This window comes from Prinia subflava, chromosome 12, assembly GCF_021018805.1.
Source record: "Prinia subflava isolate CZ2003 ecotype Zambia chromosome 12, Cam_Psub_1.2, whole genome shotgun sequence".
NCBI classification, from domain to species: Eukaryota; Metazoa; Chordata; class Aves; order Passeriformes; family Cisticolidae; genus Prinia; species Prinia subflava.
This window is the reverse complement of record NC_086258.1, coordinates 9,832,377-9,851,922: the sequence shown is the minus strand read 5'-3', so window position 1 is coordinate 9,851,922 and position 19,546 is coordinate 9,832,377. Positions and strand designations below refer to the sequence as shown.

Sequence of the window (19,546 nt, the reverse complement as noted above, 5' to 3'; positions counted from 1 at the left end):
TGCTCTTATTTAGCCCAAGTACTCTTCAAGAATAATGTAATCCATAGGTACTTTAAACCTATAAAACCTAACTTATTAATGTCAAGTGTTTAAATACAGATCATGCCTTTCATATCAGTCAGTGCTTTGTAATGTATGGCATTTGTCTAATCTGCAGTTTTACCATTCTGTTGACTGTAATGACTGTTTTTGCTACTCTAAGTCAATATTTACACCTTCACCATTTTTGTGAGGCACAGATATTAATTGCCTCTTATAATGCCATATAATCTGTATGGTTGTAAGGTCCCTTGGAAACAAAAGTCAGCTTTCATCATTATATCATTAGTCAACACTAACCATTATCTCAAGTTCTGACATTGCTACTTCCAGTGGATCTATAATGAATGTACACATACACAAATCATGCATGAATACAAAAACTCCCCGTTCAGCCCTTACTTCCATACTCTTCTTTCCATTTGGTTTTGTTTTCTATTTACTACGTTTCACTTCAAATGCTCAGCTGTGTATTATACATGAATAAATACAGACTATTTAGAGAAGTGACAGTGGATAAAGGATTACTCCTCTGAGAGTTTTCCAGGTTGGTCTGTTCTTAGGCATTTCCATAGCCAGACATCAACAAAGAACATCTCTCCATCTCCACCCCACCTCCTCCTCAGACTGTGCCTTGCACTGGGCAGAACACTGAACCCTGCTCCCTGAAGCAAGATCCGTGCAGAGAACACACACTGCCAACCTCAGCCACCGCCCCACACACGGGCTGACACTCGGTTTGCGCAGGGAACACTTGTGAAACTGCAGGTGTGACCCTGCAGCAGGAGCGTTTGTGCTGTTGCCTTTCCCCGAGGCACAGGGCCCTTCCCCGGGCGGGAGCGGCGCGGGCAGCCCGGGCCGGCACCGAGCCGCGGCTGCCACGCGGGGGCGGCGGCTGGGCACCTCCACCGCGGCGCCGCTTCCCAGGAATGCACCGGGAAACCTCATCCTCGGCTTCAAGGTGACTCTCGAGATGATTTCTTGCCTCCTCAATAATTACCATACGTATTTATAGACAAATTAAAGACTCAAACAAACGTTTATTCGATTAATTGCTTCGAGTTGTGGAATAAACAGTATCAAACCAATTCATCAGCTTATGGCAATTTAACACAATTTGATTTTTTTCTGTTCCCTCTCTGTGGTATCATGTCTCACACAAGAGTTAAAACACCAAACACTGGCAGAGTTCTTTGTAACAGAAGGAACATAAGGAATTCTGAACCACCAACTATTTGCTTCAACTCACAATGAAGAAAAAATTGATTTGATACAATAATCAAGTCAGACTTGCTTCTACACCTCTCTTCCAAAGACATAGTGTCTAATCTTTCACTATTTAGCTGATAATTCAATTATTGAGAGCAACTACAAAGACAGTGCATGCTGCTGACTGTGATTTGGATCACGTGAGTGGACAGTATTCCACACAAGGTGAATGCCTGCTCTGTGACACCCTGCCATCCTCCCACTTCAGAGGAAGTTGCATATTTTATCCTTTAAAGATGCTGCAGCAGCTATGACTCTGTACAGCACATTCCATGTATTTTTAGATCACACCAGGTCAACCAAGCCCCTTTTCCCCTCTCTGCCAGACCATTCATGAATGTGCTACTAATGCAGCACAGCTTTGTTCTGCCCTCAGTATTAAAGCCTTGCCTTCACAGAGTTTGGCCCATTTCCTTTACTCAGACCCTGCACAGTCTTAATTAAGCACTTTCGCTGTGCTAAGGCGGGTTTTTATTTGCAGTTCTCCTGGGACTGCTCCCTGCAGCATGGACCAGCTCTGGGGCAGGCCTGCAGTGTCCTGGGCAGGGCTGTGTGAGCGGGGAGCTGTCCCTGAAGCTCCCCAGAAAGGCCCTGCCGTGACAGTGACAGTGACTGGCACCGCCCCACAGCACTGCCACGCTCACAGCCCGGGCTGCTGCCTGCCCAGGCTCTTCAACTCCACATTTCCATCGCCTTTCCAATGGTAAAGCACCATTAGAACTAACCAGGAGTCTGAGAGAGCAGCATGAATGATTTCAAGTACTCTTGCAAAAAGAAAACAAAACCCAAACACGTGAATATCTTTCAAGGCCAGAATGACAAACCTTCTGCAAAGAAAAAATTAGAGAAGTTCACACTATACTTGCTTAGGAATCATTTTGCCTTTAACAGGACCTGAATAGGAATACTCATGCTGTGTTCTAATAAAAATGGAAGTGGAATTACAAAGTGAGAAAAGAGCAATTTGCAGGATAGGGCTCACTCACAAATTACAGGAACTCGTCACAATGGACAATCTTCTGCTCTTGGTCCTGTCCAAGTTTCAGACTTCTGCAGAAACAAAAGAGAAGATCCAATAAATCGTTTATGAATTAAAAAAAAATTATAATCCCATGCAAGGTACTTCTACTCTTCCCCTTTAAATTTCCCCCAGAATCCTGTTTTTGTAGCTGCCAGTTGTGTGACCTTGCTGGAAGTGGCCAAGCCAGGGATCAATTAGTGAGCACAGCAGAGAGGAGCAGCTTTGCCTGCGCTGTGCTGTCCCTTGGGAGGAGGGCAGATCGTTATCCAGCGGGAGTGCTAACACAGGTTGGGACTAACTGCAAGATGCACAGTGCAGCAAAACCCAAAGGAAACGGCAGAACCTTTCTTCCTTTGGCTTTCACATTTCCCTATAATTTAAAAATACTTTAATTTTGCAGACAACAAAACCTTGTTACACTACATGATCTCTACAACAAACACAGCACGCTGGCTTCAAACGCAAATTACAAAGCAAGCTCTCTAGACCCTCAGGAAATCCCCACTATCCCCCATTTAATAGCCAGAAGGAACTAAAGCACAGAAGAATTTAGAGATTTTAGTGTTACACACTACAAACCACAGTGTCAGAGAAGGGTTAGAGCCCCAGCAGTCAAGCTTCAATGTTTCTAGCAAAGGGCCCAACTGCTGAATGCCTTTGGAACACAATCTGGGGGCTTTCCACTAAGGACACAAGTGCTGCCTGACATACAGCTGTGCTCCCAGGTCTGCAGGAACCCCAGCTCCTTAGCATTTCAATGAGGACATAAATATCTCACATAAAACTTAGCCTAAAATAAGCTGGTTACTACAGCATTACTACAGTCTGTCTGCTTGCCTTCATTTGCAGGCAGCTATAATGCTGCTTGTGAGACACACTATTCCTTAAGTCCTCCCACAAAAACCCCGGAGAGATCAATAGTTCTTAAATAAGTAATTACAACAGCTGAAATAATTTAGGTCATCAAAGAACAAGCAGGATAAATAAAAAGTTATAGTGGACACTTGCATCTAATAGAATTTTCACATTTATTTAATTGATAGAAAGGCTGAACACCAGAGCATGAGGCAGAACTGCTGCACAGCATCTGTAACAGGAAAGGCAAATAGGATAGCACTACATGCATACATTAAAACTATTTGGCAGGTTAATTAAAACAAAAACAACCAGGATACAAGATACACCAACAGTGCTCAACTTCGCACTCTTAATGCAAGCAAACTTAAATCAAAGATTGATGGGAAGTTTCTAACCTAAGGTAGGAAGCCAAGACAACATTCTGTTTAAAGAGGCATTTCCACACTGACAGATGTGCTACACTGAACATTAAACTGTACTCTCCCCCAAATACAGGTACATTTCTGTTCCAATGCCTAATCTGACCACTTTGGACTTGCACTGGGGTGAGAAACCCTGGGAGATCCTTTACTGTAAATGCTCATCACAAGGATAACTATTTGTCCAAACATTTGGGCTGTCCACCATCTTTACAGACTGGGCTCAGTCTTCCCTTTTTCCCTTTTTTTCCCTCTCAGAGAGTCCATGAGCTGCTCAACACCCATTTGTAACCTGCTTCAGCCTGCTGGAGCTTCTGTTTGCTCTGGAGCCCCGTGGAGATGAACCAACACGAGGCTGACAATCTGCTCCAAGCCACGCTCCGTGCTGGCTTTGGGCACTGGAAACAGCCTCACCAGCTTCAGCAAGGGCAGTGCTTTAACCCTGGGTACAGCCTGGCTGCACTTTCCAAACGCCACTGAATTCTGGCTCTCGTGTCACAAATATCTGATGAAGTTATAACACTGCTTCATTAGAACCAAAATCCTCATTACAGCAAGATTTTTAGACCACATTTCTGACCACAGTTCAAAGTGAGACAATTACAATTATTCCTAAGAGTACCCCACTGTCTGTTGATGAAAAGCTAATCTTGGTAATGGTTTTTTTTCCTTTAAATTATTATGACTGTGCTGCCAGCTGCACTCAAACAAACTCTGACTCAAGTTCTAGGCTTCAGGGTCATTGACAGACACTCAGCTACTGCTTCCACCAAAAAATAATGATTGCCAAGACAGAAACAGATATGGGAAGGAGAAAACATGCAGTTAAAAAACCAAAGAGGGAAGAAACCAAACCCACTGAAAACAAAATTTTATTGTACCAGAAACAGATTGAAAACAGAAAGGAAATTAGCATTTAGGAATGAAAAAGGCTATTCACTGTTGATGTTGAATACAACACCCGGGGAGACAGAAGCTGGGTTTATTTTTGATAGCAGCATAAACATTAAAGATAAGCCAACAGCACTTAGAAAATACGGATGCAGTACAAAGGCTCATGTGAAGAGAGCTGTTTTGCTTTTAATCTTGACCTGGAAAACCTCTTGGATGACAGAGCCTCTTTTCAGTGGAGTCAGTCCTGCCTAGTTGCTCTGCCTATTAGTGATAAAAAGGCCACCCAAGTTGTTTCTGCTTTGGAACGATGGCAGGTTTTCAATCTTAAACATCAAAGGAAAAGGAGAAAACCCACCCAAATATATCTGTCCAAGGACCTGTACCAAACTCCTGTCATCCTTTATCTGGTCCAATCACACTCTCCTCTAAACCAGCAATCTTTACATCGCTGCTCTTCTAGAAAGGATGTACATATACCCCCAAATATTTATCTACTTGCCACTGATATAAATGAAAATGCTTATCTCATATTGATATGAGATACACACATATCATGTCCTACCCACAAATGGAAAAGCCAGCTGATTTCCAGATTGGTTCAGCATGTCTACAAGCACAGCAACACAGAAGTGCAAACCACATCAACCCCAACCACTGGGAGATCTCAGCAATCACAGAATCACATCTCAAATGTGTATTACAAAGTATAAATAAAGACTTTAAACTGACGTTCAGTCCTGCTTTGGATGTCTGTTCATGTGGTCCAGGCACGTCCAGAGAGCAAAGCTGTAGACCAGTGCTCAGTCTTGGCAACTTCTCACCCTTTAATTGCAGTGTGTGACTTGTACACGATCCTGCCAACCCCACAGGCACAGTGACAAGGGGACCCTAGAGCCTTCCTTGTGCCCCTTTCCCCTCACAGCCCCACAGCAGAGATGCCCCAGCCAGCTGCAGCCCTCCATTCCCAGGGGCACACCAGGCTCATGCACTTTCATTCACAACAAGAATGCTGAAGTCCAGATTAAGTACCAACACCCCACATTGATATGTCATGTTACACCACGTTACAGATCAGGAGACTTCACATGACCATTTAGGGCATCACCTTAATTAGAAACTGTAATTAAATGCCCACTGAAGGTTGGTAATATCATTTGCTTCCAGGCCCTCTTATTTCATGAGGAATGCTCTGCTGGGTCAGATCAATTCTCTCGTGGAGCCTGGTACTGTCCCTCAAAGCTGTGTTTACTGCTGTGAGTTTTGTCATGGCCACCAGAAGAAAAGTTTTACACATTCAGCAGTTGCCAGATGAGGTGAGAACACAACCAGAGCACGGAGGGCAGCACAGGCTACACAACAACTGAGCTGTCAGGAATGCCGAGCTGCGCTGCACTCTGTCCTAAACAGCACCTATAAAAATAAGATTAAAGCACTCAAATTTGTTTCCAAACGTTTCGGGAAGCTGCTGGCCTGCAGGTCACCACAGACACTGCCCCTGGGCTAGCTCTGGCCAAAGCAGGTGAGTGTGAGGTGGTGTGACAGGGCCACACCACGGGGGCTGGCAGGTGAGTGCTGCTTTGCTCGAGAGCAGTTCACGTGCTGGTCTAAGGAACAGTCTGTACCACGGCTCTGCAAAGCTGGGACACCACCACCAACAAAGTGAAATCAGAAAATTAACAAGTAGAGCAGCACACACTGAGACATGCACTCTTTTTTTTAACCTAGACCTTTGTTGTTTTTAATAATTGATATAAAGTAACAGATGACTCACTAATTGCACTTCTAAATTGTAACCCAACCTGGAATCAATCACACATGGCACAACTTCTGTTCTTATTTGAAGCTAAATCCACCACAGTGCTTGCAGTAGCCACTCTAATAATTGTATTAGTCATAACCTGAAAGTATTTCCCATTTCCTTAGTTCCAGTTTTGCTTGCTTGTCAAGCCGCTCCTCATCCCTATTGCTTAAAACATCTCTGAAATGTTACCCCACAGAGCCTGCTCTGGCAGTGGAAGAACCCTGTGCACCATTTTGTGGTGTGATTCCTCCTCTCCTGGTGTCTGATTTTCCTCCAGTACCATTTTATCTCCTTTGCTCTAGCTCCAAGTCAGAGAATCATTCAGGGTTGCAACTAGATACTAGCAAGCACTGGGTGAAACTTGGTAAAGAGTTAGGCACATAAAGGACTGCCAGCATAAATCAGATCATCTTTTGTTTTGCAGCACAAATTCTCAGTTTTTAATTATCCTCTACACTGGATACTTACCTGCTTGATTCTCTCCCTTCTGTGCCTGAGATACATTTCAAAATAGAAATTAATACAGATCTTGTAAGGATTTTTCAAAGTAAAACTCTTTGCTATATCAATCTTATGAGACTAATTTCCCATGTAAAGACAGCTTTTTCTATAAAGATTTTTAAAAGACACGCACATGAAGTTATTTTTTGCAATTCAAAGTCTGCCCTCAGCTATCTTTGCACAAATCCCATTAACTTTAGTGTATGTCTAAAGCCAGAATTTGAAACCCATAAAGAACTGGGTCACTGGACAATGGCAAGTCTCAAATAGAGATTTCTGAGTTATAACAAGAAAAAAATCCCTCTTCCCTTGGGCACTACAGGAGCGTTCCCATTTGTCTGTAAACAACACCAAACACTTGAAATTTGCCTGCTGCATTTCATCCTTGCTCACTTGGGGGTTTCCCTGTCCTGTAGCTAATGGCCCTTCAGTGCTCAGAGCAGTGTTTGGGGCTGGCACTGTGCCCCCAGTGCCAGCGCCTGCCTCACTCCAGCCTCACACTGCCCCCAACCTGCACCTCCTTACAGGGGCCCCCCTTTGTCTCAGGGGTGTAGGTAACAGTCAAGCACATCTGACACTGTCTTAATTATTTCTAGGAAAAAATCTGTAGGAAACACACATTATTTCCATCGTAGTTATAGAATTAAAGAAAAATTCTTTATATACCAGTATTTTGTCCCAAGGAAGAGCATAATTATTGTTAATTACTTCAACTTTCACCAAGGTAACTCTTAATTCCATACTGCTTTTGGTACAATTCAATCCCCATCTTTTATTGACTATACTTAGAGCTATAAATTCAATTTTCTTCCTTCTTATTTCACGAAGCCTAAAGACAGATATTAACTTTTTTCCAAGCCTCAGATGTTCTTTTCCTTGTTAAATGTATATCCTTGTACTGCAGCGCCAAAGCTCTTCCAATCCTCTGTATTCCAAATTAATCCATCAATCCCCTTTCCTCTGTGTTTTTGCCCTTGGCAAATCATTAGCCCAAGGGAGAACTCGAGAAAAAAAATCAACATTTCACTCAGACCACAGCTGAAAACATCTTCCTTGTACCTCTGCAATAACTTCACTACCTGAGGTGCCATCTCTTGCAGATTTTTCCCTCCTCACTACATTTCCAGCTGCACTGCACAGCCACTCATTTCACAGCTGCCCCTTCCCATCCCACCATCCTTCCAGCAGCCTTTCTCCAGGCTGTACTTGTGCTGTGTCTCTATTTGATGCAATCAATTTCAAATAAAACTGTTCTCTTGTTAAGTCCTTGGACCAGTCCTTGATTTCCAGCTATTATCTTCTGCCTCTTTTCAAGGCCCACACTAATATTCTAAGGTCATACAGGAGATTTGGCTAAATTCATTCATCGCTTTGAAATCTCTTGATTCAAGACATGAAAGCAGTAACTGAGATTCCTCATATTTGTTTCTCCTTTCAATCCTCAAATATGACAAGATAAAAGTCTGTAACAAAGGCAGAGAAATGTCTGACTATTCAGAACCAGGGTGACACTTCAGCCACAGGCTTGCAAAGAAATACACAAAATACAAGTCTAATTGGAACAAGGTGGACCTCTCCCTGTATGTAAATTCATTAATGCACACGTGCTTTCCACTTCCACTCTAATGCTGAAATCACTCTTTTGAATGAAAGTTACTGTTTCACTTCAGCACCACAAATCTCCTGATCCTACAGCCTTTGGTCAAAGTTCCCTCAGGAGCTGCTTCAGCACAGCACGTTGTGTACTGATTATTTTGGAATAGGGCTCCCGAGTCTTTCATCTTCACAGCCTGGATAAAATCGGTTTTGAAAAGTATAAAAAGTGATATCGAATACGATTGCCATGCACTTGCATGCTGGAAGCTGAGTTCCAAAAGGCACTTAACCTAGAAAATCTGGCAGAAACTCTGAAGCACTCAAGTGACTATATTGGCCATTTGAGTGTTGAAGCACATGGAATGCTGCAGAATTATGAAGTTCTACAACTGTTCTATGTAATGCCCATACAGAGAAGAGAGAAAAGCCATCAGACTCGACACTTTCACCTCATACTTAAAGGTTCTGCTCGTCAGGGCTGCTCTGGAGCGGGATGAACATCAGCTCTGGGAGCTCTCCCACCCTCCCCTCGCAGTGCCCATCTGCTCTAGAACAGCCACCCCTCTGGGATTGGGAAGGACTATTGCAGGGAGCTCAAACCCACTTGTCTTGATCTCCAGAAGAGAAAGATGGAAATCATTGACCACCACATTCCTTGTGCAGCCCTACCTGCCAAAACACATCATGAGGGTGCCTTCATTTGTCCTCAGCCACTGAGGATTCCACAAGGAGCTCAACCGCTCACATGGATAGTATTCCTCAGTTCAGTTTCGGAACCTGCTCTTTCTGAACCGCTTTGGATTTGGCAGCGGGATATTAAACCCACCAAGGTCGCGCGCTGCGTGAGGGGCCGAGGCCGTGCCGCACCGCTGCGCTGGCCCCCTCCCCTCAGCGCTGGCCCCGGGCCCGCCCAGCGCCCCCCTCAGCCGGCGGGGCCGGGGCTGCCGGAGCTATTCGCGTTCGCGGCCGGGGCCGCCGCACTGGCGGTGGCGCCGCGGAGCCCCGAGGCGGCCGGGCCGGGGCGGCCCTGCCCTCGCACACCTGCCCGGCCCGTGCCCTCAGCGCTGCGCGCTCTGCGCCCGGCGCGCTCGCGCCTACGCCGTTTGCGCGGCGGGAGCCCTCAGGTGCGGCGCCCGCGCTGACGACATTACGGAAAGTCCGTAACACACACCGACCTCTCGGAGGGGCTCTACGCAAGCGGCGTTTCCAGGTGCGGCTCGGCCGCTCCCGCTCCGCGCGGCCGCGGAGCGCTCCGAGCGGCAGCGCCGCTGCCCAGGCGGCGGGCGGCACCGCGCGGGGAGCAGCGGCCACAGGTGGGGACCCGGGCAGGCCGAGCCGCCCTACGCCGATTCCGTAAGGCCGCGCCGGCCTGCAGGAAACGGCCGGCCCGGCGGCGCTACGGAGCTGGCGCAGGGCGGCGCGGCGCCCCGTACGCCGTTGGCGCAGGGCGCTCTCAGGTGCAGGGAAGGGGCGGGCGCGCGTTGCCCGGCAGCCGCAGCCTATGGGGGCGCGGGGCGCGGTCACGTGCGCAGCCCCGCTCGGCGCTGCGGAGCCGGAGGAGCCGGACGGGGCCGCGGAGCCGGGACGGGGCCGCGGGGCAGCGCCGGGGCCGGCGCCGAGCGGGGTGAGGCGGGCGGGCGGCGGGGAGGGGTCGGGGCGGCGGGCGGCCCGTCCGCGGGCACCGCTCCTCCCACTGCACCGGGCACTGCGGGCAGGAGGCAAGGGCAGGACACGGCGCGGGGAGCGGCGCGGGAGGGGGGGCGCTGCTGCGCGCGCGGAGGGGCGCGGTGGGGCGGGGGGGGCTCCGCGCCCCGCGGGGCCGCGGGCGGGGGCGGCGGGGAGGGGCTGGGGGCATGGCGGAGCCGTGCGCGGGCGGCCGCCCCTCCGCCGGCCGCGGGGCGCGTTACCTGGCGGCGGGGCGCGCTACCTGGCGGCGGGGCGCGTTACCTGTCCGCGGGGCGCGCTACCTGGCGGCGGGGCGCGTTACCTGTCCGCGGGGCGCGTTACCTGGCGGCGGGGCGCGTTACCTGGCGGCGGGGCGCGTTACCTGGCGGCGGGGCGCGTTACCTGGCGGCGGGGCGCGTTACCTGTCCGCGGGGCGCGTTACCTGTCCGCGGGGCGCGTTACCTGTCCGCGGGGCGCGCAGGTGGCGGCGCGGCCGTGTCGCTGTGCGCGGTGTCCCCGGGCGGTCCCGGCCAGGTGCGGGCTGGGCGGCTCCCGCAGGGGCTCGGCCCCCAAGTTCGCTCCGGTGCGGTCCGTGCGGCGCCCTCCGGGGCCCGGCAGGCTCCAGGCTCCGAGCTCGCCATCACTGTTATGGTCCACGGTTTGTTTGGGTTTTCTGCCGTCTTTCATTCTGTGTTTGCCTTGCACTGGATTTTGTAATCATTAACCCGCTATTCCTTCTGGAAGTGAGAGCGTGAAAGGGATAACCAGGGAGTCACATGCCTGCCACTGAGTAGAGCAAAACTTGAGTTTTGAGTCAAAGTGGAAAAATGCATTATCTGGCTAAATGTCTTATTATTTATTTACATGGCTCTGAAAATGGTGCCTTGTGATTTACAGAAAGAAGAGAGTGAGCATTCCAAGCAGCTCCTGCACAGGGTCTGGCAGAAGACAAAATTTATAATGTGGGGGTCCTAGGTACACTGGAATTAATTTTTTTCTCTATTTGTGTCCTCTAGTTTGTTAGCAGTTTTTAAAAGTTTAATTGTATATTGTCGTGACAACTCAGGAATACTAAATATGGTTAAGGCAAAGAAAGATTTAAGTGGGGATTAATGTGAAGAATATCACATAATTCAGATCTCCAGTTCCAAAAAATGTTTATGAAACTGTAAGTTCATTAAAATAGCTGGGCTATTTAACTTCAATTAAAATACTTGTGTTCTAGGAAGCATTTGAAGCCTGGCCTTCTAGGGTAAAGACAGAAAATTAAAATAATTTCCTCCATTCATGCAAAATACTTTAAAATCTTTAGAAAGAATGGAGAAAAAAGAACTGTTTGCAAACTTGGTGTAGTTTTGATTTTTTTAAAGACATGGTAATCATTTTTGAGAGCCAAAGGAAGCAGCAGTGGTGGCAGAGAGGAAGGAAGGAAGGAGTATGGAGCAGTGCTGCCTACCTGGAGGGGAGGCCTTGGAACAAAACTTTTGGAATGGAAGCGGGGAGGGCCTGGCGTGTCTCTGGAGAGGCTGCATTGCTGTGCTCCTGTGTCTGCTCAAGGTCGCTGTTCTCTCTCTGAAGAGCAAAAGCGTTTTCCACGAATTTAGTGACCCCACCTCTTCCATGGAAGGTGTACGAGCTGGGCTGTAGTTATTTCCTGCCAGTGGAGAGAGGAAGGAGAAATCTGTCAGCAGACTGCAGCTGGCTGCAGCTTCTATTAAATTCCTGGGCATTTTTAGGAAGTTAGACTTGTCTCTGGAAGTTGTTGGCATGTCTAATTCTCTTTTGTCTAGAGCTTTCCAACCATTTTCCTTTGCTTCATGTTGTGTAGAATGCAGGGAGAAATGTGGAGAAGAGCGGGTAGGATTGCTGACAGTGAAGGTTTCATGTTGTCAGTTCTGTGTTCCTCAGAATCTCATCGTTGATGGTTCCAGTCTGGTGCTGCTTTGGCATTTCTGGTTTGAGGAGAATCTTTAGTCTTGCGAGTTTGGCTAGTCCTGGTTTTATAAAGGGCTTTATTTGCATGGGCTGTTCATCCAGGCTTGTTTCTGCTGAACTCATTTTTCATCTCCGCACACAGAAGATGCTGATAAAGTGCCAGTTCTTGCTCTGTGTGGTTGACAGCTAAATATGAGGTGGAAATCTAGGACTTGATTTCTTGGGGAACTGGAGAAAGATCCCACCTAGAAACACTTGTGTGTTGGGGGCTGGGGAAGCCCCAGGGGTAACTGGTGTCAGTGCTGCTGAGGAAGTGACCAAAGCTGCCTTTGTGGCTGTCCTAGAAGGAATTTCAGACACAGCTGATTTCGAACCAAAGGCGCAGAAGTAAATGAGAAGACAGTAAGTAGCTGGAAAGGTACAACACAAGATGGAACAAGGCAAGCCATGCCTGAACATGGGAGAAGGAGTTTAAACTCTGGTGGATATGTGGGGTTTGGTGACTCTTGTTTCTGACTTGGACACAGTTTTTCTATGGATGTTCATTCAGAATGCAATGCTTAAGGTCGCAGAGCTCTCTTCTTTTGAAGCCCCTCTGTTAATGTTCCTCAAAAGCCTGTGGGTGGACTGAGATTTTTTTTTTTTTTTTGAACTGTGAAATCTTGCTTGGAAATAAAAAAAAAAAAGTAAAAAAAAAAAAAGTCTAAGAAGCTGCTTCATGTTGTGAAAAACCTCACTGTGGAATCATAAAAGCTGCAGTTTTTCCACATTGCTTTGTAGCTTGGCATGTAAATAGAGCTCTTTGAAGAGCATACCCATGGCTGGTAAGGGGGAGTGGGAAAGGCTCTGGCTGGTTAACAAGCTTCCAATTGTGTGAAAAACCACCATGAACCTGCTGGTGAAGTGTCTGTAAAACACAGAGCTGTGTCCTGGGCTGGGGCGAGGTGCACACACCTACGAGTGGCCAGTGTGTCACAGTGTCAGTATGGAACGAGGAGAACAGTGGCAGGTTGTGCATTTTACAGCGTGCTCGGGACAGGTGGGAGGAGGTGCTGGGATGTTGAGGGAGATGCCGTGGGGGTGAGGAGATGCAGAGGGTCAGTCTGCACCTCTGGGCTTACCTCCAGCTCTTGGCGAGTTGGGGTTTAGGGTGTCTCTCACCATGCCAGCAGCAGACTTCCCCCAGCTGGGCTGGGGAGAGCCAGGACTCTTCTGACAACGGCCACATGAGGAGCACTTGGCTGCTGTGGTGTCCTGGATTTCCTCATCCCAGCAGTATTGGCAGGTGAAGATTGCTTTGCTGCTGAATATGCTGCAGTGAGGAAATAAAAAGGAAAATTCCTGTTTAAAGCAATACGAAAGAACTGTTAAGAGAATTAAAGAACAGAAAAATGCAAGTCTCAAACCTTTCTGTAGAAACCATAGTTTGACTACGCTTCTTGTACTTGCAGTGTGATTTGACAAACAGAAACTTTGTACTTGAAGTTTAAGGAAGGAGAAGCCTTACCTGAAAGGCATCACTAGTATCTTTTGTTAAAAGCAATAATTGATACAAGCTACAAGGCCAAAGACAATATTTTTTCCAGCTGTACTTCGGCAGTTCTTGGCACTTGTGTAGTTTTTCCTTCTTCTGTGCAAGTTTTTCACTGAGCACTGATGACAGAAAACAGTGTCACAGCTTGTGTCTGTGTCAGCTCACAGAGAGGCAGTGTTCCTATTTCAGTTCTTTGAAAACCTCAGTTCGTGTCCCTTAACAAAAAACCTGCAGAGGAATTCATACAAATGACATGAGCAAGTAAACATCTTGCACTGTGGATTTTCTACTTTATTTAGTAGGTAAATTACCTTATGTTTCTGGTTGTCTTACTCTAGTCATCACAGAATAGGAGGGGACAGAATCCTTGGAGCCCACCTCATGCTGGTCTGTTGGCTCTGCTGTGCAATGCACGTCCTGACCTTTCTGCTAATTTCCTGCGAGGTGTCAGAACGTGGAGCAGGTGCTGGCTATAGGGGAAGCCCAGAACAAATTCAGGGTATGTCATTTGTCCTGCTGTTTGTGAAGGGGATGTAAAGCGTGACCCTGGGCTGCTCTGCTGCTAAGCCCAAGAACTCTGGGACTACCCAAAGCTGGATTTTCCATGCACAGCCAGGCTGCTGATTCTCTGGGCCACCTGCACATCTGCCCATTGGCTTCTCCAGTAATGAAGACCAGGGATTAATTAGTAAACCCAATGCTTTTGTGGTCTTACGTCATTGGTTTTTCTATGACTATGCAAAACTCTTCTGTAGTGAAATATTGCCATAACCTGCTGGTAACTTCAAGGTGTAAGGGGATGTTGAAGAGGAATAATCTTAGGAAATCCATTTTAGGGAGCTTTTGGATTGTGGGAAGTGATCCTGCCACATGTGGTGATTTACATTAGTTCCCTTATGTTGTGGTTTGGCGTGCTATTTAAGAGCCCCAAGATGCTCCTGGTGATTGACACAACAAAATGTAAATTATATGCTGTTTTCCTAAGGTCTAATTTATCTGTCGTAAGGTTTGTGTACCAACAGTACTGAGCTCTTCTTACAATAATGTTTCTCTTTCATGTGATGCCTACACAGGGGAATTAAATTACCCTTAATTGTATGCTTAAAAAGAAAATAAAATTGGGGTGTGTATGGCTACGCCAGTAAATTAAATTTTGCTGCTTCTTGTTCTTTTTGTGCATTTAAATTGTCTTTATTGAAAAATTTTATGTTTGTGTATCTGGTTGGAAAGAACAGTCTTACTCGTGGGTTGCTGTGAGATGTCACAAAACTCGAAGAAATCTTATGAACCAGAATTCATTTAGATTTTAAAGCAGAACTTGGCATTTGGCTTGGCAGTAAATGAACTCAGTGGTGAGAAAGTGGTGTTGCCCCATAGAAAGTGCCCCTGGTAGGAGCAGAGAAGGGCAGGCTGAGGTTAGGGCCTTGTACTTTTCTCTTTTTCCTCCCATTCTTAGGAGAGAAGACACTTTGAACACTTTTCTTGTTTGACTTGTAACACAGCAGATTGAGTGCTGGCACAGCGTCTCAAGTGTTGGGCCCTCAGGAGTCTTTAGTATTCCCTGAGACACGGGGATGGTGTTCCTTGGGGAATGTTCCTGCAGAGCCATTGGACTGAGCTGATGATGACCCTAAACCACCCGATCCCTGACCCCAGTTCTGAGCCAGTAGGACCTGCCTCGGGGAAAGGCCAGCACAGCCCCACAGCCTCTGTGCTTCCAGAAATGAGCCTGGCAAAATACTCCCAGAGGCTGAGGAGGCCTGAGGCTGTGGGCAGGGGCGCTTTGGGCACACAGCAACTGACTCCTTCCAGCAAGATTTTGCCAAAAAATGGTTTACCATGGGCTTTGTTTTTTTGTTAGGACGTAGCAGCCAAAGCATGGGTCCCAATTTAATCCTCTCCATAAACATGGTATCTTTCTTCATAACATGAACTAACATGAAATCGTAAATGCAATATCTCCTCACTAAAGAGACTGTACAAAATTCAAGGAAACAAGCTGACATGCTGCACTCCACTGGATTTAGTTGCCATTGTTGAAATGGGTGATGTTTTAAAATTGCCAGCTGCTATATACCTGAATAAAGGTGTTTGATTTACAAGGTCTTTTTACAGCCTGCTTAGCAAGACACTGACCAGCTGGACCAAACACATCACCTGGAGACTACATGTCAGGACAGTATCATTAGATCCATTCAACGAATTTGTATTAAAATAGAAAATAAAAAGCATTATGGTTAGCTGCCTCATGGTAGTCAGCTGGTGCTGTGTTTCTGACAGAGCAGGACCATGATCGTCAGGGGTCCAGTGGTGGTACCTTGTGTGGGGAAGGTCCATGGGCCTGGGCTGAGGGGTTTTTGTTATCTATAAAACAGATAACAGCAGTGAATGTGGAAGTGCTGACTCACATGTGCTAAGGTTTGATCACTTTTGAAGCTGAATGCACATAGCAGCTGGTTAGTTCAGTGGTGTGCATTCCCTGGCCCGGTGGCAGTGGTGGCAGTGGCCCAGCCTGCGTGGCTGGTTTTCCCAGCTGAGAAAGCCGTGTGATGTTTTGACAGGTGTGACTGATGCTGGGGCTGGCTGGAGACAGCCATTTTCCAGTATGAAGGCAAGGAGACAGATTAGTAATTTATTCCTATTTTTGATACAGCTGTGCTAAAAGGGGCAGTTCTTTGCATATGGAAAGTTGTTCTTTTTCTCCAGATATGGGGCTTGAGTTGCTCTGTGACCCTCCTGGTGCTCTTCTACTTTTCCTTCTCTGCTCTGCCTGATTGCTGTATGTCTGATGTGACAATCTGTGGGGATTTGCTTTAATGGAAAAGACTCTGGAATAGAAGGGGAGGCTGTGAGTGTACAGCCTGTGACCCCAGGGAGTGAAGTACAGAGAACAGACACAGCCACTGGGAAGCTGAGGCTGTGGTATGATGGAACAAGTAGAGAACACGGATCTCCAAGCAGGATACTTGATGGGATTGCAAGGAAATAGAGACTCAGAACATTTGGATTCCTACTGCTCTTCCAATCCCAATCTCTTCCCCTTTACTCTCATAGCTGGTATAGTCAACAGAAGGGGAAAACATAAATGTCCAAGAACTGATTTCTCCCCACTTCTGCTTTGAAGGATGCCTTTTCTATGTCACAGGCTCTCAGTGACTGCCATCTTTTCAGAGAGCTAAAACTGTTTGGTGAGCAGTTATTCCGTGTCCTAATGCTTCATGATCTCTTGATTCCATGGCTAGGTAATTGGACTTGGCAAATAGATTAGGGCTTCTTTGGTTAGCCAGTCATGCTGGCCAAGTCTTCAATCATGCAGAGACTTAATCTGTTCCTTTAAAGTGCTCAGCTGTGCCATTTGGGTGACCTTACACAGCATCACCGGGGCTGAACCGCAGTGTGGGTAAGTGGGGATGGGGCGTAGGAGAACTGGGAGCACTGCTTCCAAAACTGGAAATGGGTAAAACTCTTCAACAGCAGGCACTGAGCAACACCCTGTTCCAGTGAGGAATGTCTGGCAATTAACCTGCAAGTATTGATCAGGGCAGCATTTGGCCCCTTTTCAGGTTCTGCTGCTGACTTACCACACAATTTCATTTCTTTGTGTCTGATGTTCCCCCTATAAAGATCTGAAATGTTTTCCTGTCTCACAACGACTGTTATTTTAAAACCAGTAATAAATGTACTCTGGTAAACATGGTGACAAGTGTTCTAGAAAAGCCAGGAAGAAAGGCAAATACTGGGAAAAGGGCGGGCAGACAAAACCGATAACTTCTTTGCTTCTGGTGGGTGAGGGTGAAATTGGTGAGTGCCAAAAATATGAGCTCAGAGAAGTCGCTTGTTCTGCTCTGAGCCCACATCTGTACACACCTCCTCATCTCTACAGATGGCCAGAAGGCTGAAGAGAGAACACAGTTGTCTAAATTTGTGTAAGAGAAAAGAATCATGACTCCCACCTTGGAGGCACATAAGAATCTCCTGTAACTGGGGAGTTTTCGACAATTTTAAAAATTTGGTTGAAATTTCAGTCTTAGCAAATTTTGTGCAACCTGACACTGTTCATAGTTGCTAAATAAATAACTTTTTAAATTTTAGTTTGTGGTAAAAGATGGTTGTCTGGAACTGCAGTCTTTATTCCTTCGAAACTGGCCTGGTAAGGAATTTGATCCAGAAGTCATCTTTGCATGCTTATACTTCAGCAACTTACAGGATACTTTTCCACTTTAGATTTCATAGTTCCTCATGTTTTAGAAATAACAACTGTTACAGTCACAATAGTCATGGTGCTATCTGGATAAATCATGATGAAAGGCATGATGATAAAATGAAAATATTTTTGCTATCATGGTTTTTTTCTCCTACCATTACTGTGGGAATGAGGTTGTCTTTTACACTGAATATATTCTTATGGTCTGCTTTATCATTTGGGTAACTTTCCTTTTGTTAGCTCAGTAGATAAAGGTTATTTTTTAAAGCGGGTAGTTGGGAGTCAGTACTATATAAGTAGTGATCTCATGACCAAAAATCTGGTTTTGTGGACGTGGCCTTATGTAATAAACTACTAAAAGAGAGCAGCTTACAAAGTGCATCTTTTACAGGTCTCTGATCAAGCCCATTCTTTGCAGAGGGGTTGAATACTGAATGTCCCTGAGCTGTGACTGTAGATACTGTTCCCTTCCACCCCAATCACTGAGGAGCCTGAAACTGGAAACCTCCTGACCCTTTTCAAAACAAACGGGCAATTTTGTTTAACTTTTGCAGTGGGTCAGGAGCCTGAGCTTCATGCCAAGTTTCAGCATGATCCAAAGTAACAGTGCAGACTTACGGGAAAACTCCTGCAGTATGGAACTGATGAAGCTGAGATCGTTGAGGTGCTGTGATTTATTACAGCAGATTCTTAAAAGGGGAATAAGAAACATCCTGCCATAAACATCCTTCAGTAAATGACAATTCTTAGGTGACAACTCACCAAGTGTATAGCTGAAATATTTTGCGTTCCTTAATATGGCTTCTACTTTAGTTTTAAAATAGCCACATTACAAATGGATCTCCTCTTTCTGTGCAGTTGGGTGGTAACTGGTCTCTGTTTTGGTTCCCCTTGAGATGCTTCCAAGTGTGCTTTTAGTGGTGCAGCACCCCAGTGCCACTGTCATAACAGCATTCCACCCTCTGTGAGGAGTTGCAGCAGCTCCACACACAGATGCATTGGTCTCTCCCTTGCAGGATGAGGACACTCATCCTTTCAGCACTGTGTCTACAAAACTTTCTCTGGTGGCTGTTCTGTGAAGTTTTGACAGGGAGCAAGCGTACTGAAAGAATATTAAGGGCAAAGAGGATTCAGAAGCATTTGCAGAGAAATGGGTAACTCCAGAGTGGAACTAAGCTGACTGGGATCAATGCATTACCCAGGGAGGCAGAGGGAGTCCAGGAGAGACTGTCAAACGCTCCTCCTGGAGTATCCATTTACTGATGCTTCTGCAGTTACTGCAGGGCTTGAATATCATTGAACTGGTGCTTCTGCAGTTGCTGTAGAAACTGTTGGCTCAGGCTGTCTCCTTGCAGTTCTCCTTCAGAGGAGGCACTGCTCGGGCAGAGCTTGGCTGGGCATGGGACTCGCTGGTACGTTCCCTGTTTCTTTCACACTGTGATCTGCAATCTTTATTTTAATACAAATCCCTTGGCTAGCTTATTTTCTTTTGCTTATAAATGTTTGATCTGTATGTGGTACTCGCAGTAAAGGAGTCCTCTTGTGCCAGAAGAACAAAGACTTGCTTTCTGTTGGTGCTGGGCACCACTGATTTGCAGTAGCTGCCTGGTTTTAGTGCCAGTTTTAGCAGGTGCACCTTGTCTCAATGAGTTCTCTCTGCCCTCATCACACAGCACAGTAGCAAGTCTCATGCACAGTCTATAGAAGACTGAATTTTGGCGGGGAGCTGAGGAGTTCAGGATTTACTGTACTTCCCCTCTCCTTTCTTTTCCTTGCTCTGCTTTCATTGTTTGTGCTCCTCTCGTTACAG

General features: G+C 46.6%; 2 protein-coding genes across 10 annotated transcripts in view; one reads left to right on the top strand and one right to left on the bottom strand.

Moving 5' to 3' along the window:
- The window catches only part of CRB2 (crumbs cell polarity complex component 2), a 54,067-nt gene extending 43,361 nt beyond the window's left edge, over nt 1-10,706 (bottom strand). The window contains exons 1-2 of one of the 4 annotated variants that reach the window (XM_063409874.1): nt 10,526-10,706; nt 2,295-2,358 (exon numbers count right to left, since the gene is read on the bottom strand). The gene's annotated coding sequence lies outside the window, so the exon portion shown is untranslated. Of the gene's footprint in view, nt 1-2,294; nt 2,359-9,067; nt 9,207-9,573; nt 9,665-10,525 lie in introns of those variants that run through there. The other 3 variants (XM_063409875.1, XM_063409876.1, XM_063409877.1) reach the window with 3 other exon arrangements.
- The window catches only part of STRBP (spermatid perinuclear RNA binding protein), a 58,701-nt gene continuing 48,730 nt past the window's right edge, over nt 9,576-19,546 (top strand). For 5 of the 6 annotated variants that reach the window (XM_063409894.1, XM_063409893.1, XM_063409892.1 and 2 more), the window contains exon 1: nt 9,869-10,022. The gene's annotated coding sequence lies outside the window, so the exon portion shown is untranslated. Of the gene's footprint in view, nt 9,712-9,868; nt 10,023-19,546 lie in introns of those variants that run through there. The other variant, XM_063409890.1, reaches the window with a different exon arrangement.